Here is a 23,220-nt window from a genome sequence, read left to right on the forward strand (position 1 = left end):
GAAATTTCCAATTTAGCTGTTAGAAATATGAAATCTGGGAAATATGCTTTATTTTGTCCCTTGTCCCAGGTCCCACACCAGGCTAAATCATTAATATAGCCATCAAGTCAAAGGACGAGATTATATATATGTGTATACAGAAACACACACATATGTACACACATACATACACACATATATATTTTTTATAAGAGTATATTTTTAAATGACATGTCTCACTGCCCTCAAACAGAATCAGGACTAAGACTATAACTACAGGTCTTTGTCCAATTAACAGTACTACTTCTTTGAACAGCTGCAGCATGATTATCTTCATCTATTGAATCCTTTATTAATAACTTCCAAAGTAATGGTATAAAAGAAACAGCCTTGCTGTATATCCTAATCAATTATCACTCTTTATAAGGGGAACTGACAACATATTTCCGATTCTTACTTAAGCATTAAAAATCTTATGAAGGCAGCACAGAGGACTGCAAAATTAAGGAGATGGAAAAGCTTTTTAAACTCCCCCTCAAGAAAACAAAAATAAATAAAGTCCCCCTCAACACATGCATACAACTCATGTCCTCTAGGACCAACCATTAGTTGCCTTCAGCATACAGTAAATTTTACACTTATTGATTGCAAATTATTAAAAAATGTGTACTGCTACTCGTGGGTTTTTTTTTTAAATAAAAAAGATAATAACTGGGATCCAGAAATAAATAAAACAGACATTTTTATGGACAGATTTTCAATAGAGTTTAAAAATGTATTCTTATAGTCTCAATGTAAGATCTTATAGCCTGCAGGAACAGTTGAGTAGTAGTGATTAGCAAGGACAGAGTGTTCCTAGAAGACAAATTATAGTTGCCACCTCCACATTGCCTAAATACAGTTTAACCACATTAAATGACAGATGTTTGTCCAAGAGGAATGTCATGCAGTTCAAGCCTCTGTTTTTTACCTTTTTAAAAAGGGAGAGAGAAATTACTCTTCGTAAACGTAGGGATATGAAAAGTTGAAGTGTTGTGTACTGTTCACTTTCAACAAATAACAACCTCATCTGTTCAGTTTCAATCAAACTGCTCCCATTCGCAAGTTCTGATAGTGTTGACAAAATAAAATAGAAATCCTGTGGAATGGTGAATGTTTAACTTGTTCTTAGTGTGGAAAACATCTTTTTAAAATGTAAGGTCCTGCATGATCAGAGAATCTGATTACACATCAAATTAATCTATGGTAAGCGTAAAATGTCTTATCCTTCTCTAACTTAGTTACAAATAGACTGGGTAAGATGGTTTATTTAGTGTAAAAACTCTTCTGTTTAAAATTTAAATTTGTGGGGCGCCTGGGTGGCTCAGTCGTTAAGCGTCTGCCTTCGGCTCAGGTCATGATCCCAGGGTCCTAGGATCGAGCCCCGCATCAGGCTCCCCGCTCTGCGGGAAGCCTGCTTCTCCCTCTCCCACTCCCCCTGCTTGTGTTCCCTCTCTCACTGTGTCTCTCTCTGTCAAATAAATAAAATCTTTAAAAAAAAAAATTTAAATTTGTTTAGTATGGGCAATTCTCATTTAAAAAATTAAAATAGGTTTTATTTTAAAATATTAATGTTTATTGTTAATAATTCAAACAATTTAGTAAGATACAAAGAAGAAAATAACCATCAGAAATACTACCTTAGGAGATACACATGGCTAACGTTTTACTGAACATCATTCTGATATTTTTCCCTGGTCCAAGGTGAATTGTACACACAGAGAGGTCAATGTAAGTTTACCTAATGGATCTTAGAGCTTTGTAGCCTACTTTTTGCTCAACAGGGTGCTAAGGACCTCTTTCCAAGTATTGGGGCGCTTAAAGTTCACGTAGAAGACATGCCCAGACCATGAAACTACACGGCCAATTAGCCACAAATGTAAATAAATAATAGATATGTTCAGTCTTCTTTTGTTCAGGTTGAATAAAATCTTTTTTTCCAGTGGTATTGAAATAGAATTGACATATAACATTGTGTAAGTTTAAGGTGTACAGTGTAATGATTTGATATACATATGTATTGTGAAATTCTTACCACAATAAGATTAACACCTCCATTACCTCAAGAAAATCTTATTAACTTGAATGTATTCAGATGTGTCTTGTTACATTGATAGTCATCATCTGTGTTTTCACCACCTAGAATTGGCTTCTTCAGGTTCTTCAACCAGTCTGGCTCCATAGAATAGCAAAATGTTTATGGGGATATAAAGGAGAGCCTTAGCATATGCTTAGCATATCCATCTTGTCTACTACACTTGTATATTTCTATCCTTTAAGTTAATAAGCAATTTGTTTGATTATACCAATAACATATGAAGATGTAGTTGCTTTGCTTTGTGGCCATAATTATTCAAACTTTCATCCCTCCAGCACTACCTCGGTTCCAATTATCCAGCCTGGACTTCTGCCATAGCCTGTGGACTACTGATAGTCTTCTTGGCTCTTTGGTCCATCCACAAAACCACTGGGGCGATATTTCTAAAATGTAGATTTGATCATATCTCCTTAAAACTTTTTATCATTTAGGCATTTAACATCATATATAATCAAGTCCTTACCTCCTCTGCAACCTCATCCCTACCACATCCTCCAAATCATACCTTATCTTTATTTTATGAGCTATGAAAAATTCTCTCTCATAACTCTCTCATACCTTCCCACATGTTGTTTCTTTAACCTAGTGAAATTATCATTTTTCAAGACTCAGCTCAAATAGTACTTTCCTTGTGAAGACTTGCCCTCCCTGTCACAATTGGGAGAACCCCACCCTCTATTGTAGAACTTGCCACTTCATAACATAATCAACTGTCTATCTTCTCCCTCACTAGACTGCTGGCTCAAGGTCAGGAGCTTGGATCTTTTCACCCTTGTATCCCCAGAAATGAACAAATATAAATTGTTTCATATTAGTCAGAAGCTCTAGTTGGCATAATTTTTATCCTTGAATAATAAAACATGAGAAATAAATTGTTAGAAATTGTTATTTAATGTACAAAATCTTTCAAAACAATGTCTCCAGGGGAAAAAAAAAGATAATTAAGAAGCCCTCAATGAAGAGGATGGATCATGTATATAATAAATATACATTAAATATCTGTTAATTGAACAGTTGTTCTTTGTTTAGATTATAATCTTTCTAAGGGAGGGACCTGTATTATGCTCTTTTTTTTTTAATTTCTTCCAATGCCTGGCAGAGTACTATGTTCATAGAATAATCTGAAGTCCGGTTTTACTGATTAACCAAATGAGTGAATCCATTCATTACATCAAAACTAAATCTCAACAGGAATTTATAAGCCCTGCCTCTGAATCTCTGTGCACATTGAAATACCTTATAAGTTCTTTGAAGACAGGGACTCTACCTTACTGATTTTTATATTCCTAAGTCTTAAGAGAGAGCACAGAACACAGTAGAAGTTTGATAAATCTGTTATCAAGATTACATTAGTGAAATAACACATCTGTTTTGCTTATTATTGTATTCCTGTGACCTAAGGCAACATCTCTTTTTAAATAATTTTTTAAAATTTTATTTCTAGTATAACATACAGCATTATATTAGTTTCAGGTATACAATATAGTGTATAATAATTCTATATATTACTCTGTGCTCATCAAGGTAAGTGTACTCTTAATCACCCTCATCTATTTCAACCCATCTCTAAGACAACATCTTATCCACACTAAAAAACCAGTAAATATTTTTTAGATAAATATGATTTGGAATCTGACTATCGGAAGGCACAATTAAAATCTAATATAAAAAAGTTTTCCTTGTTCCCTTGGATTCAGGAATAAATTCAGATTAGAATAAGCATAATTCTGAAAGATATTTTGTTTCTTACTATGAAATAGCACAACCCCACAGAGGTGGGGAGGTGGAGAAGGGAGAGAAGTTGGAAACAAGTAAGACTCCGAGGAGAAAATAACTCCTCCGAGGGGAGCCACATGCTCTGATACCCATGGCAGCCGCATGAGGAAGCAGCCTAAAATTAGCAGAATGGGCAAGCCCAGGAAGGGAAAGCCGTAGCAGCTTCCCCTGCCCTCAACAAGTGAGGTGAAGGGCCCCAAGCCCTGGGGGAAACCTCCTTAGCCTGTGGAGCTCCACTGCAGTTTGTGCCAGGTAAGTCCCTCCCTTGGAACTCACCTTGGGAGGTAAAACAAGAGATTTCTTAAGGGCATGTCCAGACAATTGAAAGATTTAACATTGCCTACTAATGAGGTGCCTCTAGGAATCTAATGATTAAGAGAGCGATAAAAGTATTCCTTATACCCATCTTCCATAAGGTATTCAACTGAACCACCTCTTTTTACCTTGTTGAATTGTGGCTCTCTGGGGTATGTAGATGCAGGTTTTTTGTTTTTGTTTTTGTTTTAAGTGTTGGAGTAAAGGGAGGAGGCTGTCCTAAAAAATTTGTAAAACCACGTGGAAGAGGAATGCGGGAAAGATACCTCCCAGTGGCATAAAAAAAATGGTTGAGATGCTGTAGAGCCAAAAAGGAAAGATCAGAGATCACACAAATAGGACTCAGTGGGCAACAGTGTGCATTTTTCACAGATGAAGTACAGCGTAGTTGAGCTGGCTGAGGGCAGACAACAGAATTCTGGAGGGGGCCAGGATTTCTCAGTGTTGTTATTTCATAACAAGAGATCAGTGATTTATTTTATGATGCACATATATTATTCCCAGTGGGGGTATTTATCTATCACTCTCCACAGTTTCTGTAAGTTCCTGGTTTCTGAAGATTTCATATTATCTGTAGATTTTATATTATCTATTGCTTTTTGAAGTTACAACTCATTAATGGTAAAAACCTCCAGTGCTATTAAGAGGGTGTCTCACAAAGTTGATCTGAAGGGATTGGGCAATCGGACAGCAGAAATTCAGAACTACTTAAAAATTACAGCTGTATTGAGATATAATTCACATACAATACAATTAACTTATTTAAAGTGTACAATTCAGTGGCTTTTAGTATACTTACAGAGTTTTGCAACCATTGCCACAATCAATTTTAGAACATTTTGTCACCTCCCCACACCAAAACCCCCCCCCAAAACAAAAAAAACAACCAACCCAAAAATCCAACCCATACTCAAAAGCAGTCACTCTTCTTTTCATCCGACACTTCCCTCCCCAACAGCCCTAGGCAACCATGGATCTACTTTCTGTTTCTATAGATTTGCCTGTTCATTATGAAATTATACAATATGCAATCTTCTGTAAGTTTTTTTGGTGGGGGGAGGTAATGTTTAAATGTGTAGCTACAAAGAAGAGAAACCTCTTCCATTGGGAGCATTAACTGTTGGTTCATCCTAAAAGAGAGTTGTCATTGCCTCCAGTCTCCATTTAGACTGAGCATTTATAACCCATTTCTCTAAGATTATTCAGTTATAGTGGCACTTCAGTGCTATATATAATTATGTGATTAATAAATGTCAGTAATTTATCATTTTAATTTAATGATAATCTTGGATATAATCTGATGGGATAAAGTGCATCCATTCACGACATCATTAGAAGGTATATCCTAAGGCTTAGTAAACAATAAATGAAGTAAGATGTAGCATGTCTAGAACACTGCCTGGCAGGTATTAGGTTCTTAGAAAATAGCCGTATTTCCTACTCCACTTTCAATGTCAAACATTTACTCATTAAACATACAGAGCAGATTTGAAGAAACTCTTACCCTAGCAGAGTGCTTTAAGCATATTAGTTACTCAATAAATGCTTACTGAAACAGGGAAGGGAGCATTTTACAGCTGTGAGCGTTTTACAGCCATAATATTATTTCATAAGGGCTGTGGAAAACAATTTCATATGCTGGACTAGGAGGCACCAATTGTAATTCTAAGTTCAGGCTGTTATCAACTGCAATCTTGGATAACTGACTTGCTTTCTCTGATCCTCAATTTATCTACAACTCCAGACTGAGAATGATATGCTGGATCATAGCTAAAATGCCATCCCCATTGTTCATACTGTGGAAATATCTTATGGCAAGGTCTCCAAGACACTCCTGTCCTGTATTTATTTCATGCTAAAGGTCACACACTGAATTAAAGGATTGCTTCTTAGGGAAGTCCAGTTGGTTGTCCTAAAATCTTGCAGCTTATAATTACCTTAATAAAATCATCAGGTTCTATCACCTGATCTTCAGCTGTCCAAGCTCAGAAACCTAATTTGTTTTTCAGAATTTCTTATAGTGATCCAGTCCTTTAGCAAAGTACTTTTATTAACCAAACTCCCACAAAAGTAATACAGCATCCACAATTCCAGTTTGTTAATTCACAATGAGAAAAACTGTTTCATAGCAAATCAAATGTCATATTCTCCTATCAACTTATTTTTTCTCTGTAAGGAAATCTACTTTAAAAATAACTAAATTGGGGCCCCTGGGTGGCTCAGTCATTGGGTGTCTGCTTTCAGCTCAGGTCATGATCCCGGGGTCCTGGGATCGAGCCCCGCATCAGGCTCCCTGCTCAGCCGGAAGCCTGCTTCTCCCTTTCCCACTCCCCCTGCTTGTGTTCCTGCTCTCACTGTCTCTCTCTGTCAAATAAATAAATGAAATCTAAAAAAAAAAACAACAACAAACAACTAAATTGAAATCAGAATGCTGCTGCATGAGCACGGATTGGAGTGAGGCAGGGAATTGGCCATGGCATTTGGCAGTGTTGGCCTGGGGCCCCCAGCACCACTGTCATGAGCAGATAGATAGGGCTCTCTTGGATGAACACTGCTGATTCTTTCTTTGATTTCCCTTTCCTACTTGTCATTCTGATTACTTCCTCAGATATAGATGTAAATACAGATAACATGTAGAGATATTTATATTTATATACACACATATTTGATAGATAGCACCAATTAGGCAATAACCAAATTTTACTCTCTTTTTTTTTTTCTTCTGGTGTCCTTGGAGCTTTTTTCTTTGTGCCTAGAGGGGAGATTTTTATTATTTTTCTCTTTATAAATATATTTAATAATACATATTATATATACATGCTTAAATATATATTATATATGTTATATATATAATACATGCTTAACAGAAGTATTTAAAAAGTACAGCTAAGAAAAAATGTGAGAGAAAAACCCCCCATAATTCCACTACCTAGATATAACCATTTAACATTTAGTTATATTTTACTCCAGAACTTTAAAAAATAAAACAGAGGCATATTATAAACACTGTTTTGGAAACTGTTTTTTTTTTTATTTTTTATTTTTTTAAAGATTTTATTTATTTATCTGAGAGAGAATGGGAGACAGAAAGCATGAGAGGGGGAGGATCAGAGGGAGAAGCAGACTCCCCGCCGAGCAGGGAGCCCGATGCGGGACTCGATCCTGGGATTCCAGGATCATGACCTGAGCCGAAGGCAGTCGCTTAACCAACTGAGCCACCCAGGCGCCCTGTTTTGTTTTGTTTTTTTTTAATTTAATATATCATAATTATCTTTCCATGTTAAAAAATGTATGCTGTTTTTAATTTTTTGCTATTACAAACAGTTCTTTATGAACATCCTTATAAATATATTGGAATGATAGTTGTTCTTTTCTTAAGGTGCCTAAATTTACAAAGATTAGTCATTGTATATTGATTTTCTATTTTAATTTTCAGTGTTAGAGGTGCTCTGCTGATGCCGCCATGTGTTCCCTATAACATAAAATTCTTTTTTAGCCCTTTTTCCTTTTTTAGAGATTTTACCTGTTTATTTGAGAGTGAGAGAAGGAAGAGGAGCAGAGGGGGAGGGAGAAAGACAAGCAGACTCCATGCCGAGCTTGGAGCCCCACACAGGCTCTATCTCACAATCCGGAGATCACGACCTGAACCAAAACCAAGAGTCGTCTGCTTAACCGACCGAGGTACCCAGGCGCCCCAAGAGATCCACAACATTTTTTAATGTGCCCTTGTACTTAAAAGAATTAGGAAACTGCTGGGGCACCTGAGTGGCTCCGTCGTTAAGCGTCTGCCTTCAGCTCAGGTCATGATCCCGGGGTCCTGGGATCGAGCCCCGCATCGGGCTCCCTGCTTGGCAGGGAGTCTGCTTCTCCCTCTGACCCTCCCCCTGCTTGTGTTCCTTCTCTCGCTGTCTCTCTCTCTCTGTCAAATAAATCTTAAAAAAAATAAAATAAAATGAATAAAATAAAATAAAAACTAGGAAACAGGGGCGCCTGGGTGGCTCAGTCGTTAAGCATCTGCCTTCGGCTCAGGTCATAATCCCAGCGTCCTGGGATCGAGCCCCGCATTGGACTCCCTGCTCAGTGGGAAGCCTGCTTCTCCCTCTCCCACTCCCCCTGCTTGTGTTCCTGCTCTCGCGATCTCTCTCTGTTAAATAAATAAAGTCTCTAAAAAAAAAAAAAAAAGAATCAGGAAACTGCTTTCAGCCTTGCTGTAGTTCACTGTATTTGCTTTCAAGTATTACAAAGTGGCTTAGAACTCTTGACAAAATCATGCTATAAAAATATAGGCAGCAGTATTTTATCACAAATAAAATTTCCCTTGTGATATGTAAATTGTGCTGCCCTAAAATAATCTTATTGGGGGCTTGCTCTTTAGCACATTCAAAGAAAACAAAAAAATAAGTGGCTAGTAACTGTAAAGATGTAAGACATGAAAGGAGGTGAGACATGAAAGGCATGCCCCTAACTCTTTCTTGCCATCGTTTGCACAAGTGTCCTGGGCACTGGCAAGGTAGAAGATCCAACCATAAATCACATCACAGACTGGAGGCCCCTGCCTCCATGCTGAAGTATGAGCCATTTCACAACTCTACAAACCCCGAGGACCTAGAACTAGGTTAATGTGGACCTTCAAAGGAGAACCCATACATTTTAGAGACTGATCAGAAATGAACAATGAAGGAATTTCCCCCTAAGCTTTCTTTAAAAACACACAAAAAATTTTGAATGTTCATAATGGGTTACTGGGAACTGTAAGTGGTCAAATTTATAGGAATAAAAAGAAAATGGTTGCCAGGGGCTGGGTGTAAAGGGGAATGGGGAGTTATTGTTTAACGGGTCCAGAGTTTCAGTTTTGCAAGATGAAAAAAGTTCTGAAGATGGAAGGTGATCGCGCAACATGAATGTACTTAACGCCACAAAGCTATACACTTAGAAATGGTTAAAATGGTAAATTTTATCTTATGTATATTTTATCACAATTAAAAATAATTACATTTTTAAATAAATAAATTTTTAAAAGAAGACTATGTTACCTGAAGATGAGATTTCAAAATAGATTTTTGATTAGGACCTTTACTCACAATATCAAAATAGAACAGAATTATGCTAAGACATTTCATTTCTTTTTGTATGAATTTGATTCAGAGATGGGTAAAAGATACTGATACTTCTTTTTTTTTAAACTTTATTTATTTATTTGAGAGAGAGAGAGAGAGAGAGTGCGAGTGGGAGGGGTAGAGGGAGAGGGAGAAAGAATCTCAAGCAGACCCTGAATCAAGCTCAAAGCCCGACATGGGGCTCGATCTCACGACCTTGAGATGAGGACCTGAGCTGAAACCAAGAGTCAGATGCTTCACTGACTGTGCCATCCACGAGACCCAAGATATTGATACTTCTAGTAATTCCTAAATCCTATATATGTGGACACAGCTCACCAAAACTTGAAGATAAATAAAATAATAGTGATCTATGCCAATAATAACTCAACACTCAGATTTTTTTTTCTAGTATTGAGTTGCTGTGTAACTAAGGTAATTATTCTTTCTGTATATAAGTTTCCTCATATGTAAAACATGAGTATTAAAACATTTGCTGACAGGACTCTGATGAGAAATAACTAACAAAAAACAATAAAATGTTTTTCAAATACAGTGTTAATACATTAAGAGCGTTTAAATAAAAAGATTTAAAACATCACTTTTCTTTATATTTGACATCTGCCCAGTTCATCATCATTTCCATTCCAGCATTTACTTATCTTATTCTGCATGGTCTTTCTATGTATTCAACATTAGTCTATTAGATAATTCAGAATCATGGAAAGATTAAGATATTCCTTACTTTCCCAGCTTTCTCCTGTCTAAATCACTTAACCTTAACAATTCCTTTGTTAACCTAAGTTGAATACCAATCTTGTGCTGACATCCTTTTTTAGATCAGATGAGAAATAAGATACTCACCAGTACCCTCAATTACTATTTTCTTGTTATAAAGCACATACCATAGAGTGGATATACTGCTCTGATATTTGTCACCACTCTACTTATTTGGCTAAAGAAGTCTCGTTTGATACCTGGGTTGTCAGATCAAATTATATTTTAAATCCTTTAGCTATGTTTAGCCCCTTGGCAGTGGGTAAGCTGAGAATTTAGAATTCAGAAGCAGATGGTTCAGGAGCATGGTAACCAGATATGAAGCACTTTACCTCTATGTCATTGGTTTGAATCTGAACTCGGTTGATCACTATTGGTGTTCTATACAAGATGTAAGTGATCTGATCTGAATCTCTAATGAACAGGACCCCATGTTACAAAAACTCATCACTCTTGGCACTAATTGGCATTCTTGTTGTCAGCGTCAGGAGAGAAGCCAAGGACTGAATCAGTCTGGAAACCTGAACTGCACTGTGTCTGAGTCATCAGTCTAGGTGGCCCATTCAGCCTTTGGCCTTTCCTTAGGGTTTACAGCTTAGCACAACTGTGTCTCCTTCATTCCCTGGGACTTCACAAAGCTAGCTTAACAGATAAATACCTAAAATATATCTTTTTATAATAAAAATGGTAATAATGGTGGCTAACATTTATGGGCCACTTGATAGAAGCCAGGCATTATTCTAAGAGTATTAACTCCCTTCATTCTCACAGCAATCCTATGATAGATACTATTATTTTCCCCATTTTTTAGAGACGAGGAAATTGGGAATAAATAACTTGCCTAAGGCTTCTCACATAATAAGTGGTAGAGTTGGAAGCCAGCTCTCCATACAATTATTTTCTGCCTAATTATAGCACTTAGTTGATGTTTTTTTACCATATTATTATGCCACTGATATATTTTTTAAAATTCTGTGTTTAAACCAAACAATTAATATATATTAATGTCTCAACTTTAAAATTGTTCATCTTTCTGTACTAGTTATTATTAATTTTTTCTGAAAGAGGTAATGAATCTTTCTTAAATTTGATTCATGTGCATCGTTATTCTGAGCTTGGTTTTACAATGGCTTTTCCGCCCATATATTTTTTCACTGTTTGAGCTAAACATTACCTGAACTTGGAAACATTCTTTCACCTTATCTTTCTAAATTAATAGAGAAGAGATAATCAAATAAAATGAAACTCTGCCAACCATTCCATCCCAATGCAAACATAGTAAATGATCACCCAAATCTCCCACTTACTATTCATACGAAATAAGAAGGCAGATAAGAATTTTTTTTGAAAATCTGGGTCTCTATTTCATGAGATTTCCCAGTAGTTAAGGAGAAAGGTTTTAGTACATTGAAATGAATGACCATTAAAATAAAGTTCATAAGCAATTAGATCATTTTAACGAACAAAATAAATTCATTGGTTCTCACAAGTAGTTTTCTTTTTTTTTTTTAAGTAAATGGTGGTGATGTTGTTTTAAGATTTTTTATTTATTATTTGACAGAGAGAGAGACAGCAAGAGAGGGAATACAAGCAGGGGGAGTGGGAGAGGGAGAAGCAGGCTTCCCGCTGAGCAGAGAGCCTGATGCGGGGCTCGATCCCAGGACCCAGGGATCATGACCTGAGCCGAAGGCAGACGCTTAATGACTAAGCCACCCAGGCGCCCCCACAACTAGTTTTCTTAAGACTTAGTAAGATATTATGTGCTATAACTACCAGGTAGAAATAAAAAAGAATCTATAATCACTTTTTATGTTTCTTTTAGTTGCCATCTATAGTCAGTTACTCAAAGCATGTTGTCTCATTTGGCACATCCTTATTGTTCAATTTTGCTAACAGATAAAGCTTGGGGTATCCCTTTATTGAACTAAATTAATAGTGTAAACTTGGCAATCGGGGTTTTACTGCTAATATATATCTACATGTAGAATGGGCATTCTAGTGCTTAATTTTCCTCTGTACAAAATAACCATAATAAAGACTTCAAGCACAGTACCGTTGTTTCGGTTTTGTTTTTGTTGTTGTTTTTATTAAAGCCTAATAACCAATATGTGATTGTGAATAACTTCATAAAGATGAAATGCTAAGTAAACGTCTACTTAAAATATAGTAGCTATATGGTCTCTCATGCCTAATTTCACTAAGCCTAGTAATTTGCAGATAGAGATGTACAGAGGGAATTGTCCATTATTTATTGTTGCTTCAATTCCTTTAAGTTGTTTCTGTGACTGGTCAGAGGTAGTGAATCATCCAAATTTCTAATGATTGGGAAGGACTTTGGACAAGTCACTAAATCAACATAATCCTAGTATCACTGGAGGTCTCCTTCTCATTACTTTACATCTTCTGAGGTTTTTTTTCCAAATTGACTCCTAAAGGCATTACTAACAGCGTGGATTCCTCTGAAAGGTAGTGTGATATAATCGGGAAGAGCTTGGACTTTCGCGTTATGTAGACTTGGGTGTGAATCATAGCTCTGAGTGGCCTTGTGCAAATTTTTTCTCTGATCTTGAGTTTCCTGCTCTATAAAAACGGGATAATAATATAGTACACCTTGGACAATCTCAAAGTGTACTCCCTGAGACTTGTTCAGATCCTTGAATTTGCAAAACCACAATACCCTATAATTTTTTCAGTTTCATCCTCCATAAAATGGGGATAATGACCCATACTTCCTGGGTTGTTATATTAAATTAAATTATGTATTAAATATGAACAACAAAGCTTGGTTGATGTGGACACTGGGCTGGGTCAGCTAGGATCACTCAGAGAGCTAAATAATTCATTCTGGCTTATCTGCCTTTCAGGAAGTCCAATTTGGAATCAGTCACAAATAGCTGAAATCTTAATCTAAATTAGAGAATATTATGTGTATTTAAGTGTACTGTTTATTTCTTTGAAAGTAGGGAGCTCAACCTGTGACTTGAGCTGGAATCCCAAAGACCAGGGCATGAGAGTGGAGAGAACTGCCCCTCAGTGGCAGTAGGGTCCTAAAAACCCAAACTCAAAGAAGCAGTCTATGCTAGCACAAAAGAGTTTGATTTTATGGAGTGAACAGAAAGAAAGGACCTGACATAAAGCAAAGGTTATGCAAAGGTTAAAAGGGGGAAAGGGCAACAAAAATAGTAGTAAGCCAGTTCAAGAGGATGCAAAGGTATGAAAGGGCCTCTATGGAGCACGGAAAAACTCTTAGGCAAGGTTGGGCAAGCTCCAAGCCTTTTCTGAAAGCAAGGGTACCCCATATCAACTAACTCAGGAATTGTGAGCGTCCACTGAGCCAAAGCACATAGTTCCTTACTTGATGACTGGTGCACAATGAGCATCCAATCATTTTTAGCCCCCTTCCTCAATTGAATTGATTCTTTTTTTTTTTAATTTAAATTCAATTCGCCAACATATAGAATTGATTCTTAATAGTATTTCCGTGTTAAACTAATATCATAACCGCCAATGACAAATCACTTAATGCTGCTGAGAGTTTAGGTCGTTTAATCTTTCCTGGAACACAATAAATGTTCAGTAAATATTTGTAAAATTGAGTGCATAATTTAGGACAACTCAACAATTAATGCATCATCTTATGGCATGCTATGGACGAATATTTATTAAGTGCCTACTTTGTGCCATGCCATGAGATTAAAACTGTTTGGCCTATAGAGAAATTTTTTTTATGGCTCTGATTCTCAAGGAGTTGACCTAGTTAAATAGATAAAGCATAAATACACCAATGAAAAAATTAGTTTAATTCAGCAATATGAGAAATGTTGTGACCACTAGTTGTTTAATTATATAATAATTTGAAGAAACAGTGAACAAAGGCAAGGAGGAAAAGAAAAGGCAAGGAAATATTGGTGAAACTTTTTGGAGACAGGATTTGTGTAGAAAAGGGGCAGGTATTTTATACGATTAAAATGATCACATGTTTGTTTATACTCTTGGTTGAAATTTGCATAAAATTATGAGGCAAGTGGACTATCTACAAATAGTTTTATCCCCAGCTCAGTTTACACAGTGGTAAATTTTGTGTTTAATTGCTCTATGACACTGTATGTTTACTTATCCCTTTTATGGACATTATCACATTTTGAATTAAAGCTTATTGTCTAGCCAGAAATAAATAAAAGGAAAGTATGTCTAAGATATTAACGGACTAGGTTTTAACAATCCATTCTTAGTTTGGAATGAAGGGCAATTGGGTGATGAGCAGAATGAATAAAAGGCAAAACAAAAAAAGATTTTCCAGGACTTCCTACATTAAAGTATGCTGCCTTTACTTGACAGGAAGTTTACTAAAGCAAGAAACACCAAATGGATAGGTCCATATGCAGATAAAAATGTAAACTTGGGGGGCGCCTGAGTGGCTCAGTTGTCAGGCATCTGCCTTCGGCTCAGGTCATGATCCCAGAGTCCTGGGATTGAGCCCTGCGTTGGGCTCCCTGCTCCACGGGAAGCCTGCTTCTCCCTCTCCCACTCCCCCCCTGCTTGTGTTCCTGCTCTCGCTGTGTCTCTCTCTGCCAAATAAATTAAAAAAATCTTTTAAAAAAAATGTAAACTTGGTTAGGGATGTAAAATACAAATTCCTTCTGAGTTTTTCATAGTTTATATTCTCAAAACTCTTCCTCTGTACTCTTCCCTACTTGCCAACAAGTTGCTTCCATTCAACATTTGCTAATTTCATTACAGATTTCATGTAATAAGATCACTGCTCAGAAATGTGTATTGGCGCTTGCTATTTCAGTCAACCAATTTTACTGAATCTTTCTGAGAAAGTAGCCCTAGATGTAGTCACGTGCTATTTTTCTGTTCTTTTCTTGATTCTGTTAAAGAAATGTCAAATTCCCAAAATCAAAGTCATAGCTTTAACAACCCTCTGCCCATTGATACATATAAAGATGATGGTGAATTTCCTCCTTTGGATGATTTCTGATTTTTGAAGTAACCTGCATAATTACTCTTCATGAGAAGGCAGTGGGGGCCAATAAAAAGAGAATTTGTTTTATTTTTTTCCTTCAAATTTTTATTTACGTTCTAGTTTGTTAACATACAGTGTAATATCAGTTTCAGGAGTAGAATTCAGTGATTCATCACTTACATATAACACCCAATGTTCATTACAACAAGTGCCCTCCTTTCTACCTATCACCCATTTAGCCCATCCCCCGCCCACCTCCCTCCATCAACCCTCAGTTTGTTCTCTATAGGTAGGAGTCTCTTGGGGCGCTTGGGTAGCTCAGTTAAGCATCCAACTCTTGATTTAGGCTCAGGTCATGATCTCAGGGTTGTGAGATCGAGGCCTGTGTCAGGCTCCCCGCTCAGTGGGGAGTCTGCTTGAGATTCTCTCTCCCCCTCCCCCTGCCCCTATCCCACCCCTGCTCATGTGCACTCTCTTTCTCTCTAGAATAAATAAATCTTTAAAAAAAAGTCTCTTATGGTTTGCTTCCCTCTCTTTTATTTTCCCTTTCTCCTGTGTTCATCCATTTTGTTTCTTAAATTCCACAGGTGAGTGAAATCATATGGTATCTGTCTTTAAAAGAGAATTTGTTTTAAACTAAAGTGCCTAGATTTGAATTCACCCAGCTGTGCAGCTCACTGGTTGGGTAACTTTGGGAAAACTAAACTTCTTTAAGACTCAGTTTCCTCCTTGTAACTTGCAAGTAACAATACCTTGTAGAGTTGATCTGAGTATTAAATAAGAGATAACTTAGGCTACTCCTGGCTTAGAGTTCACTCGGAAGAAATGTTAATTCCCATTTCCTTTCCTTCATATCATTAGTGTTAATGCGATTATCTGGGTCATGGGTAAGAACACTGAACTTTGTTTTTGGCTTTCTGAGATGTTGGTGCTACCCAAAAATAGAATCTGAGTGGAATCACCCAGAGACTAGCATACTGGCATTTAATATATTCAGTGCTAACGTTATTAAGAGAGAATATTTCAACTGCTGTTTTCCTATCCCTAACTTGCAAAATATTTATTGACCCATATTGATGTGCTGAGAAGTAATACCAGAGCATTTAAATCTACTTTCAAAAGAGCAAAGCTCTTAAATTTTCTCAGCAAAATGACTATCATAAATAGAAACAAAAAAAATAGGTCTGTCAAAGCATTCAGACTGTCTTCCAATGCCCTACCTTTCAAAATCACTACCCAATGTTTCATTGTACATAACAATTCATATTCTCAGCTAAAATATTGAAGATAATGTATCTGAAAACATTTGCCTTTTTCCTTCTGTATTTTCTCTTCTTTTTGTTTGTTTAGTCATCCAAAACACCTCAGAGCTGGTTTCAGTCAGAAAAATTATAAACTTAAAATTCTATATAGCATTCCTCTAAAATACTCACTAAAAGAGAGTATGTTTTTTGTTCATTTTTATCCTTAAATTTTTTTGCAAATACCTTAGAAATGTGAACATTTAAATATTTGCAGTGGTTATGAGCACAGACTTAGAGTTAACCTTATGTTTAATCCTGGCTCAGTCACTCACTTATGAGGCCTTGGGCAGATTTTAACCTCTAAGCCTCAGGTTCTCATCTGTAGAATTCTAACAATACGTACTTCAGAGACCAGGATCATGACCTGAGCCGAAGGCAGCCGCTCAACCAACTGAGCCACCCAGGTGCCCTGGAATAATACTTTCTAAAAAGTGTAAACATTGATATGTTCTCCATATCAAAAGTACAAGTAAAGAAAGTCCTATTGTGTTGGGTGCCTCGGTGGCTCAATCGGTTAAGCATCTGCCTTCAGCTCAGGTCATGATCCCAGGGTCCTGGGATCGAGCCCCACATCAGACTCCATGCTCAGCGGGGAGCCTGCTTCTCCCTCTGCCCCTCACCCCAGCTTGTGCATGCTCACGCTCTCTATCTCTCTCTCTCTCTCTCTCTCATGCGCAAAAGTAAATAAATGAAAAATCTTTTTAAAAATGAAGAAAGACCTATCGTGTCTTCATGAAAACCACGTAGTAAAGCTTTAATCTAATTACCCTAAAATTAGAGGAACACACATCGAGTATTATAATCATTGTTTTCCCATATTCACTTTAATAAATGTATTGACCATATTCTTAATTTTATATCAAATAAAGGTATTTACACATGTCATCTGCATCCTGTGTATAGATATTTTGCCCATTCTTCTACTTTATTCTTTAAAATTCCATCTTTATTATCCTTTTTATCTAAAGAAAGATCAAGAAAAGTCTTTCCTTAGTCATCTTTGTCATTATCCACCCCCACCATCCCTCCAGGCTAAGAACATCGTGCAGACTGAGTTATTAAAGTTGATCTGAAAGAGCAATCTGTTCTAAATGACTGTCCCTGGATCTGCCACGGAACCCTGTAAATACCCTTCATTACTCTGGCGGGGTAGTATCATATTTCCTTCATGATACTTCTGTGGCTGACACAAGTTAGGCAGTGAGATTTGGGCTTTGGATGATCCTGGTTGATTGATATAGGAATGGTGCTTCTCCCACAGGTAACCACAAATTTACTTCTCAGGATAATGTTTTAAAAATAGGTGTTCTGTGTACAGTTTAAAAAAATGTTTTTAGTTTTTGAAATTAAATGGGTTTTGGGCTTAGACCTTTTTTAATGTTTTTGGTTTTAGTTTTAGGTAAGCATTTTCAATACAGTTTAGATGAAAAAGAAGTTTCATAAGGATTTAATTGTATTTCTCAATTACATTGTATCATGGGGTTTGGATAAGACACTCTATAGTCCACCATACATATATCATTTTGGATGGACAAGAACTTTTCTTCTGTGTATTTTTCTCATTAACAAAGGTTAGGAAATACATACATGTCTCTGTTCTTTAAAAATAAGATATAGAGGGGGTTTTGTTCTTCTCATCTGCTACTAGAGGGGGGTAAGTGAATATAAACCTGTGAACTTTAAGCAAAACTTACTGAAACTTTGGTATATGTGCGCAATTTCTTTTAAAAATTAAAATCTACAGCAATATGGAAAAATAGGAAATACAAAATTTTACATGAATCTACTAGGGCAGAATTCTTGCATGCTTATCCTCCAAGTGAAGACTTCCTCTGTCATAGATCTTCCAGGTTCCTCAGTATTCCTGTGGATCATCCCAATGTGAGTAAATTGTTTCTGTAGCTGAGTGACTGAATTAAGAAAACAGCTGAAGGCAAGCACAGGATCATGTTCAAACCACAATAAACACATGTGTTGGATGGGCCACTCAACTTTATGGGGAAGGCTTAAGACATGTAACCTTGTGTTTACTTGTCACTTCTGAAATTTCTTTTTAACTATGTTGGAATATTTTTTAAAGTTTTAAAAATTATTCTCTGTATCAATAAACTCTGGTAAAATCTAAACTAGTGGGTGTGTGGTACAATGTTTATATAAGTACTACAATGATACCCAGGATAGAGGCTGGGTTACTTGGGAGAAAAAACTAATTTAAAAAAACAGAATCTAGAATACCAGGTTTGATGTACTGAAAGCAAGATGTCCACAATTGCTGAATATTATTTATTTTAATATTTACATCCAGCTTTTTTTCAGTGTTCAAAAAATTTTGTACACTGTTTTATCATGGCATAGTTTGTATGGAAGTAGAAATGTATTCACTTACAGCATGTATATGCATTTCCCTTTGGAAAATCAAATTGTAGCACATCTCTTTTTACCTGAAATAGTTCCACTTTCCCACATCCCTAATGAAGAACTAGCAGCAGTTATATTGATTAGGTCTCAAGATCTGAGTGGGATAGTTGGGGAAGATTATTTATTTATTTATTTATTTATTTATTTATTTAGAAAAGGGGAGAAAGGCTTTCTTCTCCCTTTTAAGATTTATTTATTTATTTTAGAGAGAGGTTTGGTGGGAGGGGCAGAGGGAGAGGGGGAGAGAGAATCTTAAGCAGACTCCCTGCTGAGCACAGATCCCAGTGCAGGGCTAGATTCCACAACCCCAAGATCATTACCTGAGCCAAAATCAAGAGTTGGACGCTTAACTGACTGAGCCACCTAGGCGCTCCAAGATCTTATCTTTAAATAAAAAGAAATTGTTGGAGTATCCACATAAACAGAAAATGTATAAACACAAATAAGTAGTCTTGAGGTTAGTATCAGCACAGGATTAGGTAAGAGAACAAAGGAATCTGTCATTGAAGATCTGGACTACCGTGGTAATAAAAACAAACTATCCACATAATTCAGTTCTTTTTGTACCTTTTTCCCTCCTCAGTAATAGTAATTTTAACCTGGATTATTTAAAAGTTTTCCTCAATTTTTTTTTCACTTTGCCTGTGTAAATACAAAGCTGCATAAGAAGGGAGTAGTGAAACCTCTGATGTGATCATAATAAACAAAGAAATGTTATATCTATTCAATATACAATAGGGAGTCTCAAGATGCCTAAAAAAGGTAAAAAGAGCTCTTAGTAAATTCCATAAGGTTAAGAATTTTGGTATATTTTGTACACTGCTTTATACCCAGTACCTGGTACATAGTAGGCATTTGGTAAATATTTATTGAATGAATGAATGAATGAGAAGAATTCCTACAAACCGTTGAGTGATTTAATTAAGAAGCCAGCTATAAGCCAATGTATTTCATGCTATCCAAATCTAAGAATGATCCTTCTAAAAAATAATCAATGACATTTACCTGAATTTTCAAAACGCAGGCTTCTGCCAAGATTAATGACATTACAGCACACTTAATCTGTACCAAGCAATGGAGTTAACTTCTTTTTCCCCAAATTTCTATTCTGAAAATGTATGAAATTAATATCAAAGAACCTATACTTTGACAAAGAAGGTTTTTGAGCAGATGATGGTTTGGTTAAGCATTCTTTTTTATTGATTGGTAATGTTTGTGAAAGAAGACATCTGGCATAGACTTTTTCAAATAATACACAAAAATGTTATTCCAGATACTAATACAAGAATAGGAGTTGTAATCTATTATGTTATATAGTCATTTTGACTTTTAAACAGTATCTGATTGGTTTTCTTCTGATGCAGTTTGTTCAAACTAATTCGTTACTGGGTTTACTCTCAGGCTGATGGTTTTTTCCTCTCCATTTTTTGTTTGTTTGTTTGTTTTTGTGATCTCTAATTAACAACTTTTAATGTTAGTTATCTTCTCCGCTTTTGCTTAGCCTTTGGATGAACGGTTCCAAAACTCTCCACTTTTAAAATGTTAGGCCTCAGCTTCATGTGGCTTTTCACAGCCAAATTTCCTAAAATGTATCAGTGATTAAATGATAATAAATTTTCCATTAAAATTAAAGTTCCTAAAAATTAAGAATTCTGATGTATTTCAAAAATAATGCCATTTTCTTTGACAGATGGAACATGGTGTCTGAATTTAGTATTAATTCCAAACATAAATCAATAAACAACTTGGGCCTCTAGCTAGAAGTGAAATTCTATAGGTAGGAAAACTGATTGACCCCCACTGCCCATAGGTGCTGTCCCGCTATGGAATCCCTTTGCTCAGTTTTCTCCTGTCCAATCAGGTGGAATGTTTCACAGGCACATGGTTTATACAGCTCAAAATAACTTGGGACCTGTGAGCTGACAAATGCTCTGGCTCCGGTGGTGACAGGTTGTCCAGCTTCTTACAGCCATCTTCACTGAAACTAAGGTTAACTCCTCACTCTCTATGGACGGCTACTCTCGATTTCCAAGGGCGTGAAGAATTTTCTTTTCCTCCTGTGCTTTCATCTCAAAAGTTCTCCTTGGATAATTGTCATCGCAGTGGATTGCCTGGGTTGGACATCCTCATCTGGGTCAACTAAAAAAAGAAAGGTAATATCCAGATTTAAGTTCTCAAGTGTGTTTTGATAACAGGGCACTGACAATGGGAAAAGGGATATTTCAGAGACCTAGTTATTGCTGTTTAGAGTGAAACCTAGGATAGCTTCCTAATTATGTATGATGGGACACAAAAGTTTGCGAAAAAATGAAGTTTTCTACATGTAAAGGTTTCAGAGGGGATTGATGAGACTCACAGAGATCACAGCCTCCTTGGGTCCTAAGGAGAAATACCTCAGCAGAGGAAGTTGTAACATGTTCCATACCTCATTGGTATTTCCACACATTCACTTATTAAAATAATGGTGTTCGTATAGAGAATATGTGTGCGATGCCTATTTCCTTTTTAAAGGAAACCAAATCTAAAATAATATGACTCCGTAGTTAAAGACTTTCATTTTAATTTTTTTTATCATGTAAAAGGATATGCTTGCTATATTTAGTGTTGGGAGATCTGCTCCCTGGATTAATGCACACAACAGCTGCAAAAAGTCTTGCTCAAAGGACATTGCTCTTTCTTTCTCCTTTCTCTCTCTCTCTTCTCTTCAACTACATCAGAAAGACACTTGACAGTCAGTGGCAAGTGTTTGGCCTGGTACATTGCACTATTAGCAGTAATTAGATGCACATCTTGAATTATATTTTAAAAACCATATAAGCAAAGAAAAAGAGAACATGGATTAATCTGTATTTCCATTCCCCAAAAGTAAACATTACAGCAGTGGTGTTAAGAAATTTTACTATTTTATCAACAGATTTTTACTCATACTTAAAGATCCTAGAGTCAGTCAGTTTGAAAGAAACAAATCCAGTTTTCTTTCTCAAAAAATTACGGTTCAATTACTTTCACATTGATAATAATGAAATGAATTCTCAATAAAGAATTTGTCACAACTTTTCAGTCTCTCCTTAATAATAACTCTTAAGTGCACGTAAAATCCATAATCCTTTTCTAGGAAATTGAGAATGTCTATACTTAAAGCTATAATAAACATATTTTTAAACAAAAATTAAGATATGTTGTCTGACACATGATTTGACAACAAACAAAATATTTAAAATCAAGGCCATTCCAGGAAATTTGAAATATATGCACATTATACTTATTTTGTCAGTAGACAAAATTATAGCCATTACAGAATCTTGTAATAATGGACTATGAAACAAACAGCTGGACACTATCCAAATTCTGGAAGTTTGTCTCTATTCCCACTTATAGAATATGGCTAATGCTATTGGAACTCATACTAATGTGTTAAAGCCCAGTTCTATAGATCTGTAATTTAGAATACAGGCTCTATTATATGTTCCTATTACAGTGTGCTTAGTCCATTCAGTGGAATGGACTTAGAACCACAATTCATGGACACCAAAAATTGAATGAGTTTTTAATCCAAGCTGGGTTTTGGAATTCATAGAGATGGTTTATTTTTGAAGAAACAGGACAGCTGATAAATCACGTTTCAATGTGAAGGGGCTTTAATGAAATAAAGTGACAGCTAAATTTTTCAACAGTTATTTCCTTATATGTAATAGGAGTAATGAACTCAGCTTGCTAACCTGAAAATACAAGACGAATGATGCTGCTAACCCCAGAATAATTACAGTAGTTTCCTTCATTGACACTGAGATTTGACAAAGGCATTGCTTGTCGCCTGGTGTCATTACCTTTAACAAGACCCAGAAAATGAAAGAATTATCTTAACTTTTTTCCTCTCTTAGGAGATATAGAAGAATCAAACACCATGGGGTATTTTCTTAAATTTCTGTGGTGCTTCATACTTGACAAAGAGCTTTTAAAACTGCTAGGGCATTGCACTTTTGGTTAAAGGGAACAACCCAAGTACAGACAGAAGAACCTGTTTAAAAATTTAAGAGCATATATTCAGCAAATACATTTTTGGTGGGCACAAATGTTTATGTGACTATTTACTTGCAGTCACCAGAGTTTGCAGAGTTCGTGTATAACCAGAGTCACCTTGACAGGCTCTGCACAGGCTGTGTGTTGCATAGACCTCCACTCAGAGTCACAATGCTCTACACCCTCCAGGAGGGGCACAGCACAGCCTTCCCACCAAGCACTTGAACTAAAACTAGATCTTCAGATCTGGAGCCTCTTTGGGGTACTTGCTCCTCTCCCACTCTAGCCAGCATGTTATATCAATGTAATTTGGGAAGTTATCTTTTTCAAATCCTTCATCATCTAAAGAAAATTGACAGGCTGAAGAGGGATGAAAATGTTCTATTGTTTTCTTATTTTTCACACTTAAAATGAATCTTTGAGTTAATG

The 23,220-nt window shown here is 36.3% G+C and overlaps 1 protein-coding gene across 3 annotated transcripts in view; it reads left to right on the top strand.

The window, feature by feature from the left end:
* The first annotated feature begins 4,053 nt into the window (after positions 1-4,053).
* MYPN (myopalladin) overlaps positions 4,054-23,220 on the top strand; it is a 102,816-nt gene continuing 83,649 nt past the window's right edge. The window contains exon 1 of one of the 3 annotated variants that reach the window (XM_054508178.2): positions 4,054-4,144. The gene's annotated coding sequence lies outside the window, so the exon portion shown is untranslated. Of the gene's footprint in view, positions 4,145-17,597; positions 17,615-20,658; positions 20,925-23,220 lie in introns of those variants that run through there. The other 2 variants (XM_064594707.1, XM_045877939.3) reach the window with 2 other exon arrangements.

This window comes from Mirounga angustirostris, unplaced genomic scaffold (genome assembly GCF_029215605.1).
Source record: "Mirounga angustirostris isolate CCGP_5_RB_7025 unplaced genomic scaffold, mMirAng1.0.hap1 SCAF_6, whole genome shotgun sequence".
In the NCBI taxonomy this organism is placed as follows: domain Eukaryota; kingdom Metazoa; phylum Chordata; class Mammalia; order Carnivora; family Phocidae; genus Mirounga; species Mirounga angustirostris.